The sequence below is a fragment of the Cyprinus carpio genome, chromosome A8, assembly GCF_018340385.1.
Source record: "Cyprinus carpio isolate SPL01 chromosome A8, ASM1834038v1, whole genome shotgun sequence".
Lineage (NCBI taxonomy): Eukaryota > Metazoa > Chordata > Actinopteri > Cypriniformes > Cyprinidae > Cyprinus > Cyprinus carpio.
In genome coordinates this window covers 23,322,873-23,350,468 of record NC_056579.1, presented here as the reverse complement: position 1 = coordinate 23,350,468, position 27,596 = coordinate 23,322,873, and the positions used below count along the sequence as shown (strand labels likewise).

The window sequence follows — 27,596 nt, the reverse complement described above, 5'->3', positions numbered from 1 at the left end:
GAAAGGAAAAGGATGTTGCTGTTTTAAAACTGTTTTGAAGTGATGGAGTGTAGCCTTGGGGGGCAAACTCTGCCTTTCTGAGAGACCCTCCCCAGCTCCAGATATCACAGCTCAACAGAAAATGAGCAGCATGAGTAGTGGAGTGGAGGTTAAAGGTGAGCGGCCGGGCTGTCGGATGGAGGGAGAGGAGGACAGACCTAACAAGACGATGAAGAATGATAACTCCGCTTAGATTTAACACAGGACCCACATGACACAATAATTGAATGACCCTCCCAAAGCATGTGACAAGCAGCCACCAACAGATAAAAACACAGCAAACATGTGGGAGGAACAGAGAGAAACAGAGCTGGAAAACAAATGTCATTTCGTTTCCCTCTTAAATATTGATTTTACTGTCATAGAAGGAAAAATGGAAGATGTCCTCGAACTATAAATCACTGTACTGTGTAATAATATGTTATGCTCTCGAGATAAAATGACACGCATAGAAGACAAACTAAAATGACGTACGAAATGTTCTAATTTTATGATGCAAATAAAGAACCTGTGAGTATATCTAACGATAATTATCATATCTTGTCCATATGAAAGTTTCACTCCCGATAAATCTAAATACATTAAACTCATAAGAGGCAAAGGACATTAACTCTCACACCACAGCTACAAACAAATATTTCCTTACTCACTCCTTATCCAAAATTATGCACTAAAAGAACTTACCGAATGCAGACATGGTCTATGATCGTGTTTGAAAGCTTCTTCGCAGTTTTTCAAAAACCCTGCGTTACCAAAATTAACTGAGAGCCCAAGATAGTTGCTGTCACACCACACACATGCACACACACACTGAGTCTCAGATAGGGGTGAATAAGGCTAGTGAAAGAGGCTGTCCGCTGGGGTGATGCTGCCTACGTGAAAGAATGTGCGAGGCAGATAGCAGAGGTGCAGGAACTCGACGCGCTGAAGGAAAAGGACACTTCAGGAGGTCAGGCACAGAGAGGGCCCAGAGTCAAGCTGGGGCCCTCAGACCTGAGTGCATGTCTGTCTGTGTAAGATGACCTTCAGCTCTATCTTCCTAACTGTTGATAGTTGATAGCATTTCAGGATGTTATATGTGTCAAATAGAAATACTTTAAAACAGAAAAAAAAGGTTTTCACTAAAAAAAAAAAAAAAAAAAAAAAATATATATATATAGTGATTCATTTCAATGATAAATGTATCTGGAATAAATTCAGTTAATTTAGATTTTACTACATGAAGAATATTTTTACATTTTTATGTTCAGTGTTTGCATTTATTGTTTATTTATTGTTTATTGAAAAAAAATATTTAACCTATAGAAACTATTCAGTTAAACTGTTTAATTTATTTTAAAGTAAATATCTAAAAACTATTATTAACATATATAAAACCATAAATGTTGAAGAACATATTATTTTTACATACCATTTTTATATTAAACACCTCATATGATAATGAAGCAGAGGGTTGTAAAAACTATTGTGTGAGCATATGGTTTCAAAGCACCTTCACATTAAATAACAGCTGTAATGTGGTCAAATTTAATCAATTCTGAAAAAATATATATATATATCTTTTACAGAAAGATAATAGTGCCATTATTCAGATCAGTTTAGTTCATTGTCTTTTCAAGTTGTTGATAAATGTGTTGCAATGTTGCATCAGTTATGATCTTAAATCTGTTTAATTCATCAAGTTCTTCCATATTTGTACAAACCCACTTTTTAGTTATAAAATTCAGTTCAAATGAGGTTCGCCACTCTGATCACAGTTAAAAACAATAATATCAATGAATATTAACGGTCTTTAAAATCCCGATTGTATGAAAATATATTTTTAAAATAAAAAATTTATATAAATAAAATAAATAAATAAAATAAAGTGTGTGTGTCGTAAAAAAAAGTCGTGCATGTTGATCGTTGTGGCGCTGTGGTGTGTTGTGTGTGGTGTGTGTGTGTGTGTGTGTACGTGTGTGTGTGTGTGTGTGTGTGTAGTGTGTGTGTCGTACTGTGCGCAATATACACATGGTCGTGTGTGTGTGTGTGTGTACTGGTATATATGGTTTATGAGGACACAAATGTGTATAATGACATTGGGTACTATAATGTAAAGATGGTTTACGAGGACACTTCCTGTGTCCCTGTGAAACAAAAGGTTTTTAAAAAAAAATAAAAAATACAAAACTGTGTTATATGAAATTCAAAAATAGCCAGTAGTTTTCTGTAAGGGGTAGGTTTAGGTGGTATTGGGCGATAGAAAATACAGTTTTATACAGTATAAAACCATTACGCCTATGGAGAGTCCCCGTAAACCACTAATGCAAGTATGTGTGTGTGTGTGTTTGTCTGTGTGCGTGTGTGTGTGTGTTTCTGCACAGGCTGGCAGTGTAGCTCTGTTCCCCTGCACCTTCTGGACTGGCACACATGAGGTGGCTTTGTGGGCGATCCAGGCGTAGGCGTAGGGAAGGGGCATTCCTTTGATAGGTGATACCGGGACTAAAGCTCTTCAATTTATGACACCCCTCACATGGCTGCTGTGTCTAGCCACCCTCCTATCTCACTCTGTGTGTGTGTGTGAGGATTGCACAGGCACAACGAGGGGTTTGTGATGAACAGGGGGCGGGGGGGGCTTGTTACACACCAAAGGGCATCTGTGTGTCTTTATCTGTCTCCGCTCTCGCCCACCGCAGAGAGAAAGAGACTGACGCAAGGCCACAATGAGGCTTTCTGAGTTCATCGATTAGCACATTTGCACAGAGATATCACATTCTCCAGCCGTTCTGACCTGATGAAAAGCCATTTGTTGGGATTTCTCGCCCTACTAGACTACTGGTCAAAAGTTGGAATAATTAAGATTGTTAATGTTTTTGAAAGACAGTCATATATATATAATATAATATATATATATATATATTATATATATTTTTTTTTTTATTGTAATATATTATAAAAAGTAATTTATTTCTGTTAGTAAAGCTGGCTTTTCAGCATCATTACTCCAGTCTTCAGTGTCATATCATCCTTTAGAAATCATTCTGAATATGCTGATTTAATGCTTAATTGTTATCAATTATTATTGGTGCTCAGTTATTAAGAATGGTTTTCATTATTAATGTTGGAAACAGTTTGCATGAGTTGCATTTATTTTAATTCGATTTTTTTGTAACATTATAAATGTCTTTACTGTCACTTTAATTTGTCAATTGAATGCATCCTTGAATTAAGTATTCATTTCTTACTTTCCTTTTTTATATATATTTTAAAATCTTACCCCAAACTTTTGAATGAGAGTGTAAGTAATGAGTCCTTATTGTAAAGTTTTACCAAAAATATGTTATCCAAACATGGCATTTCTTTGTTCCTTGTGATTTACCGTCATATCTAATTTAAAGTATTGATGTAATTGTTTAAATTTTCCCCAAAAAGTTAAAGTATAAGCTACACTGAATGCCATTGCATTGAATCCAAAATATCAAACCAAATGGCGTTTATTATAGAGAATTGCTGAAATTTACAGATTTGCTGTTTAAAAGGTATCCTGACCTTCTTGTATTATAAAATGTTGTTGCTAACCCTTTACACATACATGTAACTAGTTAAACTGACAATAGAAAAATGCTTCTAAGTAATTTATTAGTTAACTTAATGTTAATTTTAACATTTAGTAATACATTATTAAAATTAATGGTTGTATCTACAATTAACAGTTAACAGTTAGCAATGAACTAACGTCAACAAAGATGAATAAATACTTGAACAAATGTATTGTTCATTGTTAATTTCTGGTAAAACTAATGAGACATTATTGAGAAGTGTTTTAATATCAATAGTTAAAGTGATGAACTGCACTGTGTTTAGGACACTGTGAGAACCTGAGCGAAACTGACTTTTCATTTACGCTCGCTAAAAATCCGCTAACCACATTAGAAATCATTGCAAATTTGTGTGAAACTAGAAAAGTTGAAGCAGCATGTGCAGCCACATACTGATAGTGTGACTTTTATGTGTAAATGATTTTGGGGGGCACATTTTTCTCATCTCGATTATCCTCCCTTTTCTCCTGTGTTTTCAAGCATCACTCGCCTCCTCTTGCTACCACTGTGACCTCTGGGTGGGCCCGAACAGCCCCTTCCCCGGTCCTTATATTTTTTCAAGTGCTGTGCTGGTAGGCTGGAGTCTAATCCCTGTCTAATTCCCGGAGCTGATTGGGTTTTACAGGGGCAGGGATCAGCAGTGTTGCCCGGTCCCGCACACAGTTGACTCGGAGCCAGGCCCCTGCCCGGCACTGCTCGGCCCCTCCGCGGGAACAAAAGAGCCCCTGTTTGCACACAACCCCCTCACGCTCAAGAGGCTTAGGGACATTTTTCTCATTTTTGAACAGCTAATATCTTGCAAAAGTTGTCTAATCTCTTTAAGTTAAAGTTTGAGCTTTTGTTAAAAGCCCATGTAGCTGTGCTTATGACTTGACTGTTATCCAGCCAGCATTTAATTAGGTCAGGGTGGGCCTCCGATGTGCACAACACAGAGAGGATTGTGGGTATGCAAAATTATCACATTGTATCATATTTATCACCCTCCGAAAGCCCAACATCCAGCATGCCAGAACCAACTGATTGAATAATACATGTGAGTTACAAATCATTTTTTTGGAGGGACGCTCCACTACAGCATCCTAACATCCAAAACAAACATGGGTAGTTTTAAGGGTGGGTTAAGGTGTAAGGAATGGTTCAACTGTGTAATTATAAATGTAATTACAGAAATGAATTACAGATGTAATTACATGCACACACACACAAAAAGATGTATTGTACACAATAATTCCAATTTAATCTAAATGAAAGTACATAGTATTTAAGGCCACTTAATATAAAGAGGGACCAAATTTATTAATAACTATTAATTATTATTATTATTATTATCATTATTATAGTACATGCTGATTTTTATTTTTTTTTTTTTTTTTTTATAAGCCATTACTCAGTGTCACATGATATATACATATTTTGGGTTTATTTTATGAAATATCAGTTCAAAGGAACATGATTTTATTTTATTTTATTTTATTTTATTTTATTTTATTTTATTTTATTTTATTTTATTTTTCACACTTTAGTTTGGGGACCAGTTTTATTAAAAAATATAATATTATTAAATATTAAGATAAAATTTAATATTCTGATCATGCAGAATAAGGCATTACATGTGTTCTATAAATACTAATAAACAGTTAATATTCTAGTAATATGCATTCTAATAAGCAACTAGTTAATAATGAGAATTGGTCTCTAAACTAAAATATTACTTTTATTGTTGTTATTATTATTATTAATATAAAATGATCAGCAAAATCAACAAATACCTTTTGTTTAAAAAATAATAATAAAATACATCTAACTGACCCCAAACTTTTGATCACTTTAGTCTTGACTGACTCGGCAACAGCAGCATGATAAAAGACCAATGTTTAAGAAATAATTGCATTTTTTAATAATACAAACACCGTAAACAATTCTTTAGTTTAAATGTAAGTGATGTTGTAGATATTTCAGCTTGGAATTCAACTGATGTGTATATTGACTATGTTATGGCTTCAAATAAGTCTCATCCAATCAGACATTCATAAACTGATGAGCACTTCCATTCACTTAAGGAAGCCAGTCTAGAGTATTTTTCTAATGGACAATGTCCAGGTGAAACTTCATCAGGCATTATGCACCAACCAACTCTGGCACTTCTACACAAGTTATAAGAGCCTGACTAATCACATAATTACATACAATACAAGCTTGAATAGAGAGGGGAAGCACATGACATCGGCATGAACTGAGATGGGAACACTTGAATTACAGTTTTCAGCTCCTCTTATTTACCTTTGTAATGGGATCAAGACACAAGACACCACTTTCGACAATAGCCTGTACGTTCTGTGCAAGTACATACTAATTCTCCTTTCCCCCCTCTCTTTGGAGTTTGGGTTACAGGAAATTAACCTGAGCCGCGCTCCGCCTCTCAGAGCAGTCAAGCTGTAAAGAAGATGGGGCGTTGAACACCTGGACGTGCTTTTGAGGGACAAGGTTCAATGAGACAGTAAACGATGATGATATTGCACAAACTTGGGAACCTGGTGAGACTGTGACCTTTATGCCGATGCTCGAGGCCTTGACCGAGTTGTGCTCTGAGCTGCCCACTGTTTGCCCAATGTGGTGTCTGTTTTGACAAGCCTGTCTAATAAAATATATGGCGAGCTTAAAGCGCTCCTCTGGCAAAGATACTTTATCAGCCGCACAAATCCATGAGAGAGTTCATAAGAAAGTCACATGTGAAAATTTTACAGAATTACACGTCTAATCCTCTGTATGCCACACATTGGCACTGACCTCATGACGCATGTCTTTAACAATTCAAACTATTGTAATCAAAGTCAACAGACTGTGGGCACGTAACTGAAGGAAATGTTACATTTGAATAAAATGAAGATGTGTTTTGAGAATCACAATTGCTGCATAGGGTAGGACCAGGACCAAACATAACCCCAGACACAAAACAAGACCTGTTATTCCAAGAATCAAACTATTTATTTTATAAATAATAATGTTTAATTTATTGCTGTGTTCACTACACTCAGTAATGAAGTTTTGCGCTTATTTTTTGAATGTTCTCAAAGAATACTACCCTAAATTAAGTTTGTGAGGACATGGAAAGACCAAACTATTGCTTTACTTATCACTTTATTACACTCAAAGTAGTTATTTTTACCCTTGTTTAACAATTTTTTGCAGGAGAAATCCAGTCTTTTCAATAGGAACCCAAGCATCCGTGAATGTCGCATGAAGGTGAATGAATTTATTTACAAAGATTTTTTTTGATTTTTTTTTTGTTTGGTCAAGTTAGTTAGAATTAACATAGTCCAATATTCTCTATTTGCAACAGTCTTATAAATAAAGGTTCTTTTTATTATTTATTAATTAATTTTCTTATGTGTGAAGTTATTTTTTTGTGTTTCTCAAGTTTAGCTAAAAGCTTCTTTGGACATTCAATTCTAAATCAATCTCACAAAAAACAGAGTGGTGATTTTGTATGAATTTTGTAGGTGATTCATATATAGCAAATATGCAACTTAGAACTTTAGAAGAAAAAACAAAATTGTAAGCACGAGGGTTCACCTATAAACATAAGTAAATCATACAGAATCACATTGTACAAATTCACACAATTTTGCCACAAATTTGCCAGAACAAAATTTTGCTCTTTCATAAACTTAATTGACTTTCACTCACAGATTTTGCTTCTAGAATTCCTAAACTAAGAACAAATTATTTAAAATTTTGAATAGAATAGAATAGAATAGAATAGAATAGAATAGAATAGAAAAGAATAGAGAGATTTTTTTATTGCTGACTGAAATCCAATCTGAGCACAATTTGAGACACTGTTGAGATCTTTTTTGAAACTCTAAAAGAGACACATACAGAATGAAATTATTGGGGGTCTCTTTTCCCAAGAAAAATATCTTAGAAAGTCTCCATGTGCTTTCGATCTCATTCTTTTCTTGGAGTCACAATCGACATTAAAGAGATCTCATTTGTGCCTGTTCTTTCCTATGGCTTCTTACAAACTCTTCATACCGCATCCATCCATCCATCCATCCACGCTGCTCTGCCGCCCACCACCACTCATCCCCAGCTCTCTCTCCCTCCCTGCAGACACAGATGTGCCAGAGTCGGTGAGTTGTAAGCCGGGTGCGTTGGCACAGAGCGAGAGCTACAAAGAGCGTCTGATTGGAAGCAGCGGGTGAGGACCTTTAACGAGAGCCAGTGAATAGGGGACAGCAGCGGCCTGGACCGCCTCTGCTCTCTACACTTCTTCACACACCCAGCTGCCTCTCTCCATCAAAAGCCACACGCAACAGGCATCCATCTTCTGGGCAGATTTACCTTGGAAACACACACACTGCACTTAACAAATCAGCTACACACACTCACATGCTCTGAGCCTTGGCTTTGAACATTCAAAGATTTGGGATCTCTCTCATTGGCATGGTCTCCATCCACTAGTACACAACCAATTCCACATCTTCACTAAAATCATCCCATCATTTCACTCTGTAATGGAAAAGCAAGCCGGTGTGTTTTAGATACCTGCTGGTTTACTGCTCCGTCAACCTTAATGTGGACGACGGCACCAACAAAACAATCTGAGCGACTAGGTAGAGCTGTCCGGTTCAGGCCACCGACACATATTTCACTACTGACATTTCAGACTTGTGGAGCCAAAGGCGTTTTAGCAGAATGACCTTTGGTATTGATCCAGACCCTCTGCATCCATCTGAGCTCACGCTGGGCGGAGGAGGCTGATTTCCATCAGAGGTGGAGGAGAGAAGGTGAATATAGAGGTGAGAACAGCGGTGGGATAGATGTACTTTGGAGAAAATGGAGCAACATTTGGATAATGTCAGAGGCTATAGTGTTATTACAACACCTGTGATATAAAGTCAATGCTTAGATGTTACAAATTGTCAGCTTTGGCCTCTGTTTGCTTATTTAGAAAGGGCAGAAATAGAAAAAGCTTCCCTAAAGTCTGTTATTACACTGTATCACAGTTATTACCATGTAATTACAATGTTATAAAACATGAAAAACATTTGATCATCAAATTTAAACATAATCTGCTACTTCACAGAATACTTTCTGCAATGGTTTACATTTAACACAATCCATGGATATTGCTGTTAATTGAGTGACTGTATAAAGGTTAAGTCAAAACAATAAATAACAATGATCTAATAAAGAGGTGATAATAATGTTTGGAGTAATTCAGGAAACGTGATAGAACATCATGAGCTCCTTAAATAATGATCTAAACGAAGCAATGATATCATTCCGCTCTGCTTCAAAAATAATCACTCACAATTCTATTAATAGCAGCCAGATTTCTTGACTTGGGAATTTGGCACGAGACATTCCCAGACATTCTCTTTCTTCTGCATCATGGTTTGGACTAGGAAAAAAAAAACATTCTGCCACTTCAGTGATGCTACATAAAAAGTATTCTGGCTATTTTAAACTCACTTGTGCCATGCTAATGTATCAAAATCCTGACAGCGATGCCAAGAAAATCAGCAACCACATCCCCCCCCCCCCCCCCACCCCCCCCCCCCCCCCCCCCCCCCCCCCCCCACACACCAGCTATTTCACCCTCTCTCGCTCTCCTGAACAATGCAGAAAATGAAGATGCTAGTGTCATGCAAACACTGTTTAGCATCTTAATTACAAATGCTGATAAACAACCCTAATGATGAGGGGTAAATTGGCGGCTCCTGCTCGTCGAGAGAACAACAAATAATTTGAGATCGGCACTTAGTGTCTGTGTGCTAAATTACAGACGCCACATAAAGATCAATGTCCAATCAGACTGCAGACGAGCCTTTTGAAGGCCTGAAAACATGATCAAGCTCTCCACTCTCCATTAAGGTGTAATTAAGGGCTGTTAATTCCCACAAAAGCCGATTGCCATGCATCCACACATTAGTCTCCGACACAAAACACAAACAGGAGTTCTTACATCCAAAAGTTATCTACATTTAGAACAAAAATGGACCTGTTCATCTCACACTCTTTTTTGTTTACATTCTGAGCATTTTGGGAAGAGGGAGTGACTCTGTGCCTGCATGTGTTTTATTTTATTGAGCAAACTGGTGTTAACAGAAATCTGTTTTGAGCATAGCTGATATTTAAAATACCTTACTAATATTTTTATTATCTTTAACATAGAACCAATCATTCCATATCCTAAAAAATTATAACATATTGATTTGAGATTTACTAAACTCAATACATTGTCATTATGGTCTAAGTTGGTCGCTCTTTGTGATATAATTTCTTGTTTTATGGTTTCTTGTCACATACTGTAACAAAAAAATGGCTCCCCATATGTTATTTAAAGCACGGTGACATGAGCGAAAGATTCTAATATCTAAAATAATATTTAACATGATATTTTGTAACAAAACTTCAGTGCATTTTAATTAATTAAACAAAATTATGAGCGAAAGATTCTAATATCTAAAATAATATTTAACATGATATTTTGTAACAAAACTCACACTATTTTTAACTAAATAAATACATATATTTTAGCACAGAACAGAAATCTATTCAGTTCATTGTGTGAAATGCACTGTAATACACACACACACACACCACACACACCACACACACACACACACACATATATATAGATATATAATATAATATATATATATATAATATATATATATATATATATATATATTATCCCATCGATACACACTGTAGATAATTAGTTGTTTAAGTTGCAAATAAAACAAAGATCAATGAAGCACGTTTTACAAGAAAATGCTATTTCAGTTTTTCTGCTTTAAAATGTAATGTTTAATTCCATGTTACTTGCTGTTTCTCTAAAATTGTTAGACACTGAAGAACTCTGACAGCCAAAACATTTGTCATATTGTTGTATCCCTGGTTAAAAATGCTTCAAAGTGCAGAAGTTTTGTATGTGTTTGTAATTGTTAAATTTACAAGCAATTTCCAAGTGAAAATTGTTTCTACACCATTTTGTTTCAGTGCATATACTGTACATATTTTAGGAAAGTATAGTTGGTATTACATATACATAAACTGTGGTGCATATAAAAGCCAGGAACAGCACGTTACAAAGCAAGGGTCAGTTATTGACTAACTCTCCAGGCCTTCGGTATTGGTATTGACTCCTATCGGCTCTCACTAATTGTGTTTAAGTGCCGGGTAATCGGCACTCTATTGTCAGTTTCCAAATTAGTAATCAACTCTAACAGGTCTACACAATTACTGCCCTCACTGTGGCACATTCAAAGGGCCTTCTAAGCGATATAAATATCCTCTCTCAGTGGCTCAGCGAAAGTTTGTCTTTTCTTGCTCTCACATAAGCTAACACAATGTGATAACTAGTCCATCGCTAATCGTTTTTTCTGTGATTAAAACAGAATAATGTGGTTTGGCTGCAGCAGTCTATTTCGAAGTGTGCTGTTAATTCAACACGCAAAGTTTTGCATTATTGACACACTATTGACACACTATTTTCCTAATTAATGCTGTACAGTTGCTTTGACACAATCTGTATTATTAAAAGCACTATATAAATAAAGGTGACTTGACTTGACTTGACTTGACTTGAAAAAATACCATAGTCTTTTATTGAATGACAGACCCATGAATATATATATATATAATATAGGGGTGCAGTGTTTTAAATCAAGCCAGTAGGCAAACACATAGCACCTGCATAGCAGCATAGTTATGAGTAAACTCACTTTGTTTAAAATATGCACAAATTTGGATTATTAATGGGAAGAAGAAGTTCCCAGAAGTTGCCCTTTTATGTTCTAAACAAGAGTTCAGGTCATTTGCTTTCAAAAGCATTATGGCAATGAATGATTTTAATATTCCTGCAAAGAATAAGACTTCTGTCAGTCTCGTTTCACTTTCATCTTTGAAATTTTCCACCGATCAACTGTTTGTAAGACAGATATTCGTAGGTAGTCAGTGTTTTAACAGAACCAGAACAAGGCCGCCTCACAGAGCCGAGAGGAAGATCTCGCCCGCTTTTCATAAGAGACTATTTCCTTTCCATTGATTCCATCTGACGGCAGTATCTGAAGGTGCACTGTTGGCAGTGAACTTCCTTTAAAAACACCCTCATGGTGTGTCTTGGCCAGAGAAAATACCTGTATTGTCCCCTTTCTTTCTTTCTTTTTTTTTATACATAAGATCACTGCTGTTTGCATTTATAACATTATCTGATAACATGTTATTTTTCTAAAACATCTGACTTGTGTTGATTTGAGCAAAGTCGTCAGCTGAAAAAAAAACAGTCAAGTGAGCATACAGAGATCCATTGATGCATCTCCAGTGTCAGAGTTTGTATGCTGGTCAAATGCAACTAAAGTAATTAAACGATTGTTATATTAAAGGAAATCAAAACAATTTTACTGGTTATGTTCAGTTTTAATGTCAATGTCGACAGAGAATCATTTTTTTTTCTCATTCGGTTTGTAAAATGCATTTTGCTTAAAGCACCTAGTGGTTATCTTTTTTCTCTTTTCATGGTTTCATGCTAACACATAAAATGTTTAAGTTGTATGCTGTTGCCATCCTGCATGTGCCTGACACAATAATGTTTTTTACTTTAACAATTGCTTGTTGATTTCAGCGTTGAAATATAAATTAAAATGAAATGATTCACATCACACTGTGTCTAAGAACAAAACAAAAATTGCTTTAATGGTAACAGTTAGATGTATTTTGAATAATTAGCTAAACAAAACTATTCTATGGATGCACAATATATTGATAATTCTTTAAATGTGCAAAATATTACAAAATATTGCATAATATACAAATGTACAAATCGCAATATGCATATCACAACAGCATGCAAAAGCTGAATGACTTTAATACTTCAAAATGTTATGAAAAAGTAAAAGTTTTAGGCTGATTTAGTGCCAAAAGAATGTGAAACATGTTTGTCTGTTATATAATTTTCAGTTTTTAAATGTTTAAATATAACTGAAATTGACTGAACAAGAATAAATAGTAAACTGAATGTTTATTTGCATTTTACAGCAGCTTCGAGTGTGACTCATTCAGTGTGACTTTAGTCCAAACTATTCATTTTATAACATGAATGTGTTAATTTTGTTAACGAAAACTATGACGAAAAATGTTCGTCAACAAGATTTTTTTTGATTTTTTTGTTTGAGTGGGTAGTTAGTTAGTTAATTAATGAATGAGTGAGAATGAATGATGATGTATTATTGTCTGAAGAAGAATGGATTAAAATGTTGTTAAAAGAGCAAAAACTTTACCAAAACCTTTTTTTTTTTTTTTTTAAGTGGAGCCAAAACATTTCAGACTGCTGTACAATACAATGCAATTTGGAATTATCGGAATTACTATTATAGGAATTTTTGTGTAATATTATTTATGAGTAGGTGTTTGTTACACCAGTTTTCATAACATAGACAGGGCGAGTGTATATCTGAAGTCTTTGGTTTTTATTTTGCCTCTAATTGATATCCTGTTATAAATCTGTACACTAACATTAGACGAGGTCAGATAAACCATGCATATGACTGATTTGTGCTTATAGGTGAAAGAGCAACTTCTGATGAATTGTAAAAATACATTCCCCAAATTACATCAACCATTGCAATTAAAATTGAGCAAAATAATATATTTTTTTTCATCATTTTAACCCAGAGCTGACCCTCCCTATACGCAAAATACGCAAGCTGCGTAGGGCCCCCGAAACACCAGGGGCCCTCCTTGCTCTCAAAGGTGATTTCATTTTAGTTTCGTTTTTGAATTTTGCCAGTGGTTATGAAAACATGAATGATGATTTAATTTAATGTGATGCGCTGTCGACCCTTTCTAGGTAAAAATAAGTCAAATTATGTAATGTGAATGTCGTACAGTCTTACTTGAGACTAAAAAAACGAGTTGAAAGCGTACCGAGCCGCAGAAGAGACACTGTTTCTCAAGTGCTTTCCACGAGTGTGATTGAGACTGAGTGAAACACGGACAAATGCGTTCATGCATTCGTTTATAACCACTCATGCCCCACTCCACCGCCCACTGCCCCCCACCCCCTGACAAAGTTTTGCATAGGGCCCCCAGAAGTCTAGGAACGGCACTGTTTTAACCATTATACAGTAAGATGAAAATATGATGAAAATTTGTATGTTTCCACTGACTAAAACTAGACTAAAATTCTCAGACATTTAGTCGACTAAAACGTGACTAAAACTAAAACAGGACAAGTTGACGAATTATGATAAAAACTAAAAGTTACATTTGACACAGGACTAAGACTAAGAATAAGACTAAATTAAAAATAGCTGACAAAATGAACACTAGTTGCTAGGTTGCTAGGTAATGAGGTCACAATGCATTTTTTTTTTCATTAGAATGCAATAAGGCCTTTAAAAAGAGCACAAATCTCTCACTTATCAGAGCTGGCAGAGGCTAGCCAGTTGGATGGAAGATATCAGTGCTTAGGTGTTATCCAAACAAAATATGAAATCTCTGGTTCCTTTTCGTGTTAAAGTCTAATTTGCAGTTTTCTCCTCCACGCAGACTGACTGCACTCCAAGTCTGAGCGGCGGGCCGGCCAACAGGCCTCACTGCTTTTAACAGCCTGCAAAAAAACGGAGGAGAAAGAAAGGGGTGCTGGGTGAACGAGGGTGGACAAGGGGATGAAAAAGAAAAGTGAAGCTGGAAAACAATAAGGCAGTTTTCCTGCACGGCCTGAACAAACATATTTACCTCCTGTTTTACCTTTTCCTCAAACCCCCGCACAGACATAAAAGGCATTAAGGTATTATGTGGTAATGTTTTTGGAAGTGTATGAGAGCATAGAGCTAGAGATGGGCGGCGCCTTAAGCGCTGGTAAAACTGCACATGGCAACCATTAGCGCAAGACCCTCAGTAATGCTTCAGAGACGGCCCGAGAGCGGCCTGTGTGTGTGTGGTGATTGGACCCTGTGTCAAGAGGTCCGTGGGGCCACAGTGTTCACACACTCCTCCATCCCGGTGGATGACAGTCGGACAGCTGAGGATGTGATGACAGTGTGTGGAAAGTAATTTGTTTGGACTTTGCTTCAGGCTAAAGCATTGATTTAACAAGGAACAACGAGGAGCATAATTTCTAAACATTACATCTCTCAGCACTCAACTCCCTGAAACACACACCTCAGAAACTCACAATAGCACCGATTGTTTTCACCTCAAATTCACACTGTTAAACGCTGAAATATGTTGGAAAACTTACAACATTAAAACAGAAGCCCATAAGCAAATCTTTTTTTGGGTGGTTTGCAGGTCTTAGCTAATTTAGCAAGGCCAGGCTGATTTTCAGCTGGTTTTGTGGGTAAACCGGATGGTCTAACCAGCTAACAAATGCCCCAAAGACCTAGCTAGGCTGGTTATAGCTAGGCTTTTGGGTTTTGTGGTCTTGTTTTATGTTTGTATTTCTGCATACGTTTTCTTTGCGAGTGAATTCCAGCCGATACATACAGTAAGTAGTCTGTGCAATCAGTTTGTATGGTATTAAATGCGGTTACAATTGTGTAGTTAAAAACTACCAGTATAAATCCAAACAAGGCCATTGTAGGTTCAGGGTGAATTCTTAAATTAAGCTGAGCTTAAAATATAAAAAAAATTACACCAAAATTGTCTCAGTTTGGAACAATACCAGAACGTTATGTTTAATACTTAGGGCTCTTATCAAAATTACGAGCAATAGTAACAGCGATGTTGCCTTAGTAAACACAACTGATCAAAAGTAAAAGGCCAAAAACAACCTAAAATACACAAGCATATGACTATGCCAGGTCAGCTGACTTTTTAAACCGACATCAAGCAACATTATAGCTAAAATATGCAGTCCGTTAAGCCTCACAGGAAACACAAGAAACAAAGGTACGTTGTGCAATGCAACTAGTCTTCCTCCTTTTGGTTTACAATGCATCACACACTCTCTCTCGCTCTCTCTCTCTCACACACACACACACCTGAATGCCTCAGGTGAGCTTCTGCACTGAGGCGAGCAGTACACAGACCACACACCAACACGGCTATGCTAACACAGCTCTCCTACAAGTAAACACCACATCAAAACAACAGTGACTTTCCACTCTCATCCCTACGTGGTATAATTGGTAAAACGTGTTGGCCATTAAAACTTGCTGACATCACATTGCAAGGAACCAAGCTTCTGAACGCTAACCAAGCCAGAGGATCGGTCCTCCAGATACACAAACGCCTGTTCAGCCTCACTCCGAACCATGAGACGCCTTATCAGAGCAACGTATACAACATCGAAATGTTGAACATGATGTAAACAAAGAACAACTCAAAAAGTGGTAACACATGCTGAAATTGTTACTCGTACAGTACAGGTTATGCCATTCCTTCTCTTAAAATCAATGCATAAGATGTTCACAGCCAAGTAAATTATGCAAAATAAGAACAGGAAGTAGATAGGGTCAGTTTTGATGTCATGTTGACTTGAAGTCTTTAAGTTTAGCATGTATTGTTTGATCTGTGTGTGTGTGTGTGTGTGTGTGTGTATATCTATATATATATATATATATATATATATATATACACATACATACATACAAACTGTATATATATATATATACACATACATACATGCTTATTGTTTATCTTATAAAAAAAATAGCATAATGATTTTCTTTAAAGATAATCAAATTCAATTCACATGACTTAAATTGACTTTAAAGTGTAGGGTCGTCCAAAATGTTTTAAAATACACAGAATTGGTTTGTGAATTTACCAACACACACACACACACTTTCTTGAGTCTATTGAGTAATGTTTGGTTTAGTTTCAGAATGAAATCTAATTAAAACATGTTTAAGTTCACTAACAGGGTTCCATTACAGGCCTGCATTGGAGCTTCAGTCTTCAGTCACTGTGCTGCTCACATTAACACCTGCTTCTGTTCCAATTAGCTTTCGCAATAAAGACAAATGATCTGAGGGCGCCCAATTAATTCACTTCTGTCAAACACTCTGCATCCAAGCTCTATCACTGTACTCACAACACACACACACACACACACACACACACACACACACACACACACACACACACACACACACACACACACAAGGGTATTTTCAAGTGAAAACATTAACTTGGCCAAGTGGGACAAAAAAATAACCTATGCTTTATGTATTTGTATGGTTCCTCTTAAATCCCTCCATCCATTCCATGTAATTCCAGGTTTTCTGTAATTCAAAAAAAAAAAAATGTGCATGCATGTAATTATATAATAATTAGTGGTCAAGATATATAATGCCAAGTTGATATACAGTATCAAGGACATTTTTATTTATTTATTTTATTTTTATTTTATTTTTTTGTTATTTTTTGTTTTTTTTTTTTTTTTGTCTTTTGTCTATTTTGTGTGTTTTAACTTATTTGTGTTTTATGTTGTATATCAGCTTTATTTTTGTCGTATATCAGCATCAGCCATCGAAAATTCATATCAATCAACCACTAATAACAAGGTTTAGTGTGTTTTTAGTGTGTTGCTATGCAGTTTCTAAGTCAGTGGTTCTCAATTCCAGTGCTCCAGTACCACCGCTCTGCATATTTTCCATGTCTCTCTTATTTAACACACCTGATTCAGATCACCAGCTCGTTGGAAGAGCGCTCCACGCATGAACTGTGTTCCGATTGACATGGTCCCTACACAGTGTTCGTTGCTCCCTACTCCCTGACCACGGGACATCCGTTAAAGTTTACTTGTCCCTTGACAATACAGCATTTTGAATCCTTGGTCATCAGTGAAAACTGATGCTGTTTGCAGCTGGATGGTGTATTAACAGGTCTATGCTAACTAGCAAAAGCTTGGCCCTCTTGTTCAAAGCACTAACCCAACACATAAGGCAGGTGTCCTCAACTCTGGATCTCGAGATCCACTTTCCTGCAGACTTTAGCTCCAACCTGGATTAAACACACCTACATGCAACTTTGTAGTAATCCTGAAGACCTTGATGAGCTTGTTCAGGTGTGTTTGATTAGGGTTGGAGCTGTGCAGGTGTGTTTGGTTGGTGTTGGGGTTCGGGGTTGAGGACCCCTGATTTAAGCAACAGTAATAGTGGTGCTTCCCTAAGCAATCTAATTGTATAAACTACTAATAATCTGAAATAATATAATTTCACCTGTCTATCTACATGAGCAACAAAAAAGAAGTCAACGTCTACATTGCAAGCGTGCAACTTTGCAGCACAGAGTTCACTGGGTGAATATCTTGAAGTGGAGATGAAAGGTCAGTTGTTCACAGAGATGAAAAGAGATTTTAGGTCTTCATTTTTAAAGCAGGATATTAAGTTGAATGCTGAAGTTTATTATTATAACTGTGACTTTTATATAAATTAAGATGCATTGTAGCTTTTAGTTTTATTTAATGTAAATCAGTTCAAAATTACGGAGCCCCACACATGACATGCAAGATAAATTAAATAAATTGTGTGCACGATTTACTAATCTGTTCCCTCGATGTACTAAAACGTGCACACGATTACTATTTCGTTCCCTCGATTTGCTAATTTGTTTCCCTCCTCTTTTGCTAAATCGTGCACACAATTTACTAATTTTGTTCTCTCGATTTATAAATTGTATGCACGATTTAGCAATTCAAAGGGAACGAATTAGCAAAACTTGCGCACAATTTATAAATCAAGGGAACGAAATAGTCAATCGTGCGCACAATTTATTTATTTTTTCTTGCATGTCATGTGCGGGGCTCCATACAAAATTCCTTGTTTTTGTGAAAAAATTCTAAATTATAATGATTAAAAAAAATTTAATTGATTACTTTAAAACTGTAGCCTGTGTAGCCTGCCATATTACAAGTGACTCATAATTTATAGCTTCTGCAACAGTGGTATGAATTCTTCTTCTACATGAAGACGATAAACATCTTTTGATCTTGCTTGAGTTATTTTGTTCGCACAGGTCTTCATCATTTATCACACAGCACTGTCTTCTTCTGTTTGTTTAGCTGTTATTTGCTCTACCTCTGCTTACCACCACCTAACTGGGAGCAAACATGACAAAAGATCATCTCCATGATCTCCTCACATCTCCCCACCCTGAGTTTGAGAAGGTAGGCCATTCTGACAGGTGTCAGCATGTAGCAGAGACGCTCTAAATCTGCATTTGGGAAAATGGAAAAAAAATCCACTGCTATGTCTGTACCGATTACAGTTGCACAAGAGCACTCTAAGCTCTTTGTTTTTCGAAGGCAAAGGTCAGCTCAATGTGAGGTTTTTTTTTTTTTGGTGAACTAATTTTACTTTGAGTGGATAATGTGCGTCCTTGGGTCGATAAAATGAGATGCACCTTTTGCTTATCTGTCAGCTTTTCCCAGCCAAAGAAGCATGTGAGTTTTCCCCCTACACATCTGATCAAAGATTGACAGGTTTGTTTATTTTTAACCCAACAGATAGATGTGAAAATCACCCTTACGGTTGGTGTATCAATTCAATTAATGTATAAATATATAAACATAAGAGGCTCAACAGACCTTTTTCAGGCTAGAAGCCATAGTTAATGTAACATAAATGAGGCTTCAGAAATACACTATGGCTTACATTTAAGGTCAAAGGATCATATCCAAATTATAAATCCCAGATTTTCTGCACTTTTATATCCAACACTGGACAATTTTAAGACAGCAATGGAGAAGATGGACAGCTCATAGATGAATGGAAAAACAATTATGTTGAAGATGGCAAATGTAAAAGTAAAACTGACAAACTGAAACTGTTTTGGAGATTTCAGTATTTCAGCAGGAGCTTTGCAAATCGAATTGAATCAAAAAATCTAATCAAATAATAAAAAACTGCCCATTTTACCAAGATGACAGCTTAGACAAACTGACTTGTTACACAACAAATTGGATAGATAATCTGTCCTCATCAAAGTAAATTTGGCATATAAACCCACAATAATGGACAACTGTTTAGGTACTGTACACTGAGAAAAAAAGAAAAATCACTCAGAAATTGCTAGTAAATTTATCACAAAGAAATGGCAAGTAGCACTGAATTAAATGTGAAATTTTGAGGTAGAGACTGAAATATATTTTCTTGTAAAACCAGTATATATATATTTTTTTGATGATTTATTTTATAATTTTTTTTTCAATGTAATTAAATGGCATAAACAAAATTGCATTAAATTTAAAGGTTAAAATTTTCATAAAATAAATGTTGTACTGTCTTTCAATTTTTACGCAATAAAAAGTGAGATTACCTGTTTGGCTTGTAATCGTGTCTTCCACGCAATCTTTAAAATCGGTTTTGTTTTTGAGCATTAGTGAGCCTGGTGGGATAACTAACCTTTGGACATGTCAACCTCTATGTGAGGGCAAGAACTGAGAGGACCCCAGTGAAGCCAATTTAAGCGGGATCTCTCCCGCAGATACTCGGCAGAACCCTGCGCGGCTTTTTTGATTAACTCTTTTCTATTAACTTCCCGGGCCGATAAGATCTTAATCAGAGCCCTCAAATTATCCGCCTCGACATTTTATCAAGTCGAATCATCATGTTCTCAGAGCAGCCCGTCTGTCCACGGATGCCTATTCTTTTCCAGCACTTTGAATGGAAGTTAATTTGGAGTGCATGATTTATCTCGCCGGGACTAACCGCAACGAGGCGACCACCTTTATTTTGTTTTTCAAAGGGAGCGCATTATTGCGGGGTTGTCCGGTGATTGCATTCGGCAGGGGAGGGTGAATGGAGAATCGGCGTGTTGCCGGGGGCTTTTCGGAGCACACTGAAAGAACAGATTAGGCGTCTGACCACGGGGATGACGGATGGAAAGCCGTTATACGTGCTGACAATAGTGTGAATACCTGACAGGATCAGGGTTGCTGTGACTAGTCCTGTTATCCCAATTCTCCCACCTTTTCACTCTTTTTTCTTCTCATCCTAACTGGACAAACCAACCCTCCAGTTGAGTTAACACTTCCTTCTTTGCGAGGAGGAGTATCGCATGTCAGGTTGATTTAGTCGGTGAGGCGTAGGGCATGCTTAAAGGGTACATTGCAATTATAGCATCATAAAACATTGGCGGTAGTAGCTTTATATCATATGATGTTTGTGCAGTGAGAGTGAGAGTAAGTGAGTGCGTAAACCGATCCCCCTTGTATCTTCAGGACAGTTGTAATGTTGTTGAAGGCCAAAGTGACTCACAGCTGCTAGCATTCACACACACACACACACACAAACACACACCCTGGCAGTAATGTTCTATATATCACAAAGCATAATGCACCAAACAACATGAACGCAAGTCAGTATATCTACATGTAATTTTGGAGTGTGCATATTCAAGGCCAGTTAAGAATGTGCTAAGCCTTACTGAGACTTCTCTGAGAAGCTAGAAGGTTAGCACTGGAATCTCAGGCTCAGACTGTTCATTGTCTGCATGGCTCTAATCACTGTCATAAGAAAGGGATTGAACCAGAGAGTTCCTGCCACTTACCAGAGCCCACGATGTGTGTATCCAACCCACAAATGTCGGAGGATGATGGTTTAAAAAAAAAAAAAAAAAATGAAGCTAGGTGTTCTGGGTTCTACTTCACAAAATGAGAATCTGTAGTTTCGCAACTGAATGCTGAGCCACTCAAATATCCCCTACTCCATCCAAAAAAATCATAAATATTTCATAGCAAAAAATAGTAGTGTCAGGTTATAAGTAGAACCACATGGAGAACGATCTGAAATTGGAACACCATTCCATTCAGAAACTTTACAAATCCCTGTCCATTCCATGTTTTTCTGTTTGATAATGCTTTCACTGCCAGTAAAAGTGCAGCTTTAAATACATTTTATCACATTTTTCCAGCTATATTTTGCGTCAGCCTACTTATAAGCAAAGCTTTTTCATGAAGCCTAACCAACGCCTATAGATTACCCTGGATTTGATTCTACAATAGCGGACAATGTCAAAATTTAGACATAACGCTAAGAATCAGTTTTTTGTCATTTGGTTCAAAGCTCAATTGAATGGTGGACTTGTCTGGTGTCAGGCTAAACCATTCATATAACTCTCAAATTACCTCCTGAATGCTTATCTGGAAGTAGTCAAGACCAAAATAGATCATACTTTTGAAGGTATGGGCGTCTTAATCTATTCAGTAATAAAATAGCTGGGGTGGCAGGTCAAGTGGTTCTGTTCCAGGCTTCTGTTTGAGAAACTCTCTTTCTTTCTTCTCTTTCTTCCATGCACAATATCCAAGTAGATGTCTTTTTAGGAAGGATCAGCTGTCTTAAGAATCAAATGACCCTAAAAATCAAGTGAAAAATGAGGGCATGACCTTAACTATCTTACAGACCTCTCCACCCCTAAAGAAAATGAACTAGAATGAGTAAAGAAAACAAAAAAAAAGAAAACCTTGTATTTTTTTTTCCTTGGTATTTTAGCAAATATCATCTCAAAAACAAATGAATGACCAGGATATAAATAGCATGCTATGCTGGGTTGAGAACTACTTGTTTTGTTTTTGGCTTTTTTTCTCTCTCTCTTTCTTTCTCTCTCCTTGTCGTTGTGGTCAGTAGAAAGTCGAAGGAGTGTTGAGGTAGTGCCTAAAAACATGGCAAGGACACAGTTCACACATCTGCAAGCACTTAGTAAGATGGATTTGGGTATTCTGTCCTGTGTTCCTCCACTGCTCTTCTGACATCCTTGGGAAAGAGAGACAGATGAGGGCAGACACTTGCCAAAGGGGCTTCAATACCTCACGGAGGAGGAATTTCCTCTAACGAAGCTGGGGTTACCTGTCCTGACTTAGAAATAATCCTGTTAAATAAAAGTCAGCCCACCAAATAAGGAGTAACCTTAAATATCTAGATTAAACCACCCACATCAAAAAAGACAGAGGTCATCTCGTTGCTATCAGATGTCGTTTGGAGCAACAAACTAAACATACACCCACACATGGAGATGTTGTTGTAGCCAGCGCACTGAGATGTTTTAGGATTTTGATAGAGCATGGTTACTGTATGCTCTTCCACAGAAGAAAATCATGCAGATTTGAAAAAGAATTGAGATAAGTTGCTAAATAAGTTCCTATGATGCCATAGGAGAATCATTTAGGTTCTCTGTCGCCTTAAAGAACCTTCTCTGGTGGTGAACGATAATTCAAACCAATAAGCTGTTCGATCTGAAGAATCATTCATTTCTATGCTATGTTTGCATAAAACATTTGTGAATTCCATCCAGGGAGACAAAGAGAAAAAAAATTGTCACTTTCTAATAAACTAGCACCTAATATTGCCAATAAAAAGGTCATGCAGCAGGAGTAGGAAAAGCCACTGTGGGTCATTTTTCATATATAATAAAAATACTTTAATAATCAAGGTCATGTTATCTTGCTTTCGGATGCAAATGCCTGCTGTTTGGGAACACAATCATGTAAGACAGTTCTGGGTGGTAATTATACCAAACCACTTTGACGGCAGACTTTGGCTCAACCATTTCAAAATGACCAAAACAACATTTTCAATGATGTACAACGAGATCAGTTCGCTGGTTAGTCCAGTTATGCTGTCCCATCGTGCAAAGTCACATGAATTTTTTTGATGTGCATTGAGGAATTGATTGAGTAAATGTGTTTCCATCCTAGTTCATGCACATGTTTTGACTCAGTTGAGCGCTTATGTTTTTATATGCATCTTGGCATTTCCATTCAGCATTTTTTATGCAATACCCCAAAATGGGCATAAAAATAGGAGGATGGAAACATAGCTAATAGCTTTTTGTCTCCAAATAACCATAGTCAGCTCAAGAATCCTATGCAGTTCTTAGAATAGGGTTCTGCTGAACCCAAGGTGCTACGGAGAACTGTTATTTTCAAGAGAGACCCAATGAATAGTGAATGCGTTTCCATGGCTTTAGAGCACAAGCTTCTCGTGGAGCCCCGGTCATCACTGAATAAGGCCAGTCAAACATCACCTTGACAGATCCTTCTACCCTCAGGCCCCAACACCCAAACAAATCAGCCTGCTCCTTTTGTATCCTCCTGGTGTAACTTCCGCTCACCACAAAAACAACGGAGCCAGGATCCGCTCTAGAGGATGCCATGACTGGGCAACAATGGCCTAGTTGCCTCATTGTGATATTTCTTCCTTCTATCCCCCCACCATCTCGGTTTCGTGCTAATTAATTTAATCCTGTAAGCAGGTGTAAGCCTTGCTTGTTAAGGAGCCAACTCCAGACGGGCCAGAGATGGCGAGAGCGTGGCCCCAGGACTGCGAAACAAGGGAATTAAAAGAGGGCATAAACAACAACTGCGAGTTGCAAAAACAGCAAGCGGAAAATCCTGTTTAGGGAGCAGACAGCGGGTGGTAAAGAAAAGACTCACTCTCTGCTCTGTGTGCTTTCTTGTTTTGTTCCTGTATGAATCATCAATATCTATCCTTACTCTCCTCCTTTAGTACACAGAAAGGACTTGCTGAAAAATGGGACACCCACTTTCTCTATTCAGAGAGCGGCAGTGTCCACAGAAGTTCCTTTTTCCATGTCTCTTTCTCTTTCACTTTCTTTCTTTTGCAGCTTTTACAAGGTCTGTTTTAAATGCACACAGAACATGAAGATCCTCACAGGGCCCTGGTGTAAGGGATCAGTTTTTGGCGGGGATACCCACTGGAGAGCAGATAAAGGGTTGGTGAGAAGGAACTGAATTTGGCGAGGGCGTTCGCTGGAGGACAGATAAAGTGATGCGGCCATGGGCTTTTCATAAGTTGCCACTGCTTTACAATCCAACGGTGCCATAGACAGATCTCTTTTCCGGCGTGTGACGCGCGTCCAAATGCCGCTTGGCATCGGATAGGGAGAGGGTCAGGGGAATAGGAGGAAGGAATGACTATTGCTTGCTTTCAAAGGTCCTGGGACAGTCAATCAACCGCCCCTCCCGAGGCTATTGTGATCCCGGTTTGCCCAAATGCACATCCTCTTTCAAGTCCCCGAGCTCCACAACACCCTGATTTGCTCTTTGCCCATTGCTCCTTTTTTTCTTTATTTTTTTTTTCTTCATAAGGTGTCAGCAACACAAGTTCACCAAATACATTCCTTTGGGCTTGTAGCGCAACAAGCTATTGAGCAGAGATAAGCCTCTTTTAGAGGCGAAGGAGAATTTAATTCAGGTTTGAGTGACAGCAGGAAGATTTATCCCCTCGTCAGACAATGCCGTCTTTTCGGGACTTTAATCTCCTCCAGACAATGGGCTGTTTTCGCCCCTCATCCTGGGCTTTTCCCACGATGCACGCTGATTAGCTCTGGCCGATTGGACACTGGCCATTATCTCTTGTTTTCTGTGAATCGTCTGCATTTGTGAGGAGAATGGAAATGGTGGCAAGGATGGGAAGAGAGCGAGCGAGCAAGCGAGCAAGCAAATGAGACAGAAAGAGAGGATGAGAGGAGAGAAGAAAAAAGTTTTGTGTGCCAAGTTCATTCACTGCTTGGGATGTTCGTATGCCGGAGCATGTCAGAGGACACTATCATAGTCGGAGACGAAGGAAGGCGAGTGAAGAGAAGCGAGGAAACTGTAAGGATGGAGGAAGGCGTGAATGATGGCAATAAGAACACAGAATACAGAACATCAAATGGGTCTGTAAAAGACACCATAATTAGCACTGAAGCCAGAATTTCCAACTTTCCACTTGAATAAGTGCAATAGCATGCAGATGCAGGAGCAAGTCAAAAGCAAGTCTCGGATCCTCACATCAAGTCTCTAGTTGTAGTGCACACAGACTAATAAAGTGGTCATGCCTGATACCATGGCATAGCAAAATCTGCATACAGCAAATCTTTTTTATTGATATGGTCAAGTGTTTATATCCATTAATTTATCTTCATATATTCCCTTCTACTCTGTGTCATATTACTGTGTCATGCAACCACAATCTGATCAGTGATGTTGGTGTTTCTGTGGCTTGTATTTTGTATATCAGTTGATGTTGCATTGATTAAAAGAGAGAGAGAGAGAGAGAGAGAGAGAGAGAGAGAATTATTAATGTAATAATTGTTATAAAGTTATTCTCAAGACATGCAGTTTAAATCGGAACCCAAGTTGAGACTCCTAGGCATTTAAAATCAGACATGTAGCTTAGAATCTTGTGGAAATCCAAGACTCCACACAAAATGAAAATTACTTAAAGTAGCATTGCCATTTTGTGTCCATATAGGTCATCTTCCAAAAGTTGGGCAATGGAAGTATTAAGTCATTAATACTAAGATATTAAGATTAAGATATTAAGTCATCCTTGTATAAACGACCCAATTGGCCAAGCTATACAATCGGTAATACATCACATGTAAGTTCGAAATGCTGCATCACAATGTCTTGAAGGGTGCACTAGACATGTATTGGTCTACACAGAGTTTTATGGAAGTGATGTCTCTCTCATGCCGTTTGGTGGGCAGCAACCATCAGTGCAAATAAGCATTTCAAGGTTAACCAAATCCACCAAAGGAAATTAAACTGTTCTATTTATGTTATGATTTATCTTTGACTGGGCCTTGCCATGAATTACTCTTTACATAATAACTCTACATTAAATGCTTCACCAATCTGATGGAATATATGCATAATCAATATGGAAAAGCCTGATCTCAGCCATTGACTGATATTGATCAGAGACCAGCTGAATAAATAAAGGTAGAGATTATGGATAAGTGAATGTATAGATTTTGCTATTTATCTTCACCCCAAAGGGATGAAGTGTTTAGATGCAAACGCCGTGATCAGCTTAAAACAAACAAATGTGATGAGATACAGAGACTTAACATTTCAACACGCAAATAAAATGATGTTCTTCTCGTTTCTTTCAGCTTCCTATTTCCTCAGGTCGAATACATGCACATGCAGCAGAACTGCAAATTCTCGTTGCAAAATCAAATCAGAGTAAACCTCTCGTCCTTTATTTCTCTCTTTTGTTTGTCAATTCCAAAAAATGAGACTCACAAATCTTCTCTTCTCGGACAGGCCATTTCCTGGTCCTTCACAAAGTCCGCAAAACCCAAGCCACATGATGTGCCGTCTTCCCTGAGTGAATTGAAGGAAAATAAATATTCCTATAATTACAGAAGAGAAAAAGACGTGGGCAGATGTCTAACTTGACAAACCCCAGATGGATATCTCCGTCAGAGTTGAGTATGCCTCCCAACCGTTTGCCTGCAAGGAGCTCTGCTGCTCTGGAGCATCATGGGCACTTTGTGTATGTTGAGATGCTATTTTGGGGCACGTTCTAGAAAAAGAGGCGACTTCATGTAATTTGGTAAAATAAATATTTGCCTCGGCACTTGGCAGCTGTATCTCTGTTGGGTCTTTTCCCATTTAAAACTGCTCTGAGAAAACGGCATTGTACATTTGGATTTGTGACACTGGTTAAATATGTTTTCCAAAGGTATTTATTTGCAAATATTTGAGGTGCAGATCATCTTATTAAATTGAAATTCAGTTCAATTAAAATTGAAAACTGTGGCTACCGTGTTGATGGTGAGGCTAAAACACGCAGTGAGTCTTTTGACCAAATTCACAACTTCAAAGGTCATATCACATGAATTCTTCACAGGAAAAACAATCCCACAATGCTTTGCAATTTTCATTAAAGTTTTTTTTTTTTTTTTTTTTTTTAGAACAAATATGTTATTAAATGCATGAATTTGTAAAATGTCTTTGGAATTAATGTTAAATTCATATTAATTTAAATATTAATCAGCATTATGCAGGCATACCCCTACAAAATAAAGGTTCTTTATAGATTCAGCAAGGAACTTATTTAAAAAAAAAAAAAAATTATTTTCTTTTCTTCACTCTTGATATGAGTGTATTGTTGATACACAGTTGTATTTTCTTCAGATTAGTATATTGGTTTCTGGTTTATTTAAAGCACCAGGTTACTATAGAAGTAGAGAATTATATATTTTTGGTGATTTGATTGTGATTTC

General features: G+C 37.3%; 1 protein-coding gene and 1 long non-coding RNA gene across 8 annotated transcripts in view; one reads left to right on the top strand and one right to left on the bottom strand.

Moving 5' to 3' along the window:
- The window catches only part of LOC109094668 (histone-lysine N-methyltransferase PRDM16-like), a 207,043-nt gene that overhangs the window by 159,760 nt on the left and 19,687 nt on the right, over positions 1-27,596 (bottom strand). The window lies entirely within an intron of this gene.
- Positions 17,708-27,020, top strand: LOC122145962. Of its 2 annotated transcripts, XR_006160694.1 has the most exons (4): positions 17,708-17,904; positions 18,640-18,744; positions 26,478-26,550; positions 26,632-27,020. It is a non-coding gene; the product is annotated as an uncharacterized LOC122145962 (long non-coding RNA). The 2 variants fall into 2 exon arrangements; XR_006160695.1 differs by lacking the exon at positions 26,478-26,550.